This window comes from Microtus ochrogaster, unplaced genomic scaffold, assembly GCF_000317375.1.
Source record: "Microtus ochrogaster isolate Prairie Vole_2 unplaced genomic scaffold, MicOch1.0 UNK19, whole genome shotgun sequence".
NCBI classification, from domain to species: Eukaryota; Metazoa; Chordata; class Mammalia; order Rodentia; family Cricetidae; genus Microtus; species Microtus ochrogaster.
In genome coordinates this window covers 5,604,675-5,604,932 of record NW_004949117.1, presented here as the reverse complement: position 1 = coordinate 5,604,932, position 258 = coordinate 5,604,675, and positions in this window count along the sequence as shown.

Here is a 258-nt window from a genome sequence, read left to right as displayed (position 1 = left end):
GCGTGCAAGGCTTAGAGCGTGCAAGGCTTAGTGTGTGCAAGGCTTAGTGTGTGCAAGGCTTAGAGCATGCAAGGCTTAGAGAGTGCAAGGCTTAGAGCGTGCAAGGTTTAGAGCGTGCAAAGCTTAGAGCATGCGAGGCTTAGTGCGTGCAAGGCTTAGAGCGTGCAAGGCTTAGAGCATGCAAAGCTTAGAGCAAGCAAGGCTTAGTGCGTGCAAGGCTTAGAGCATGCAAGGCTTAGTGCATGCAAGGCTTAGAGC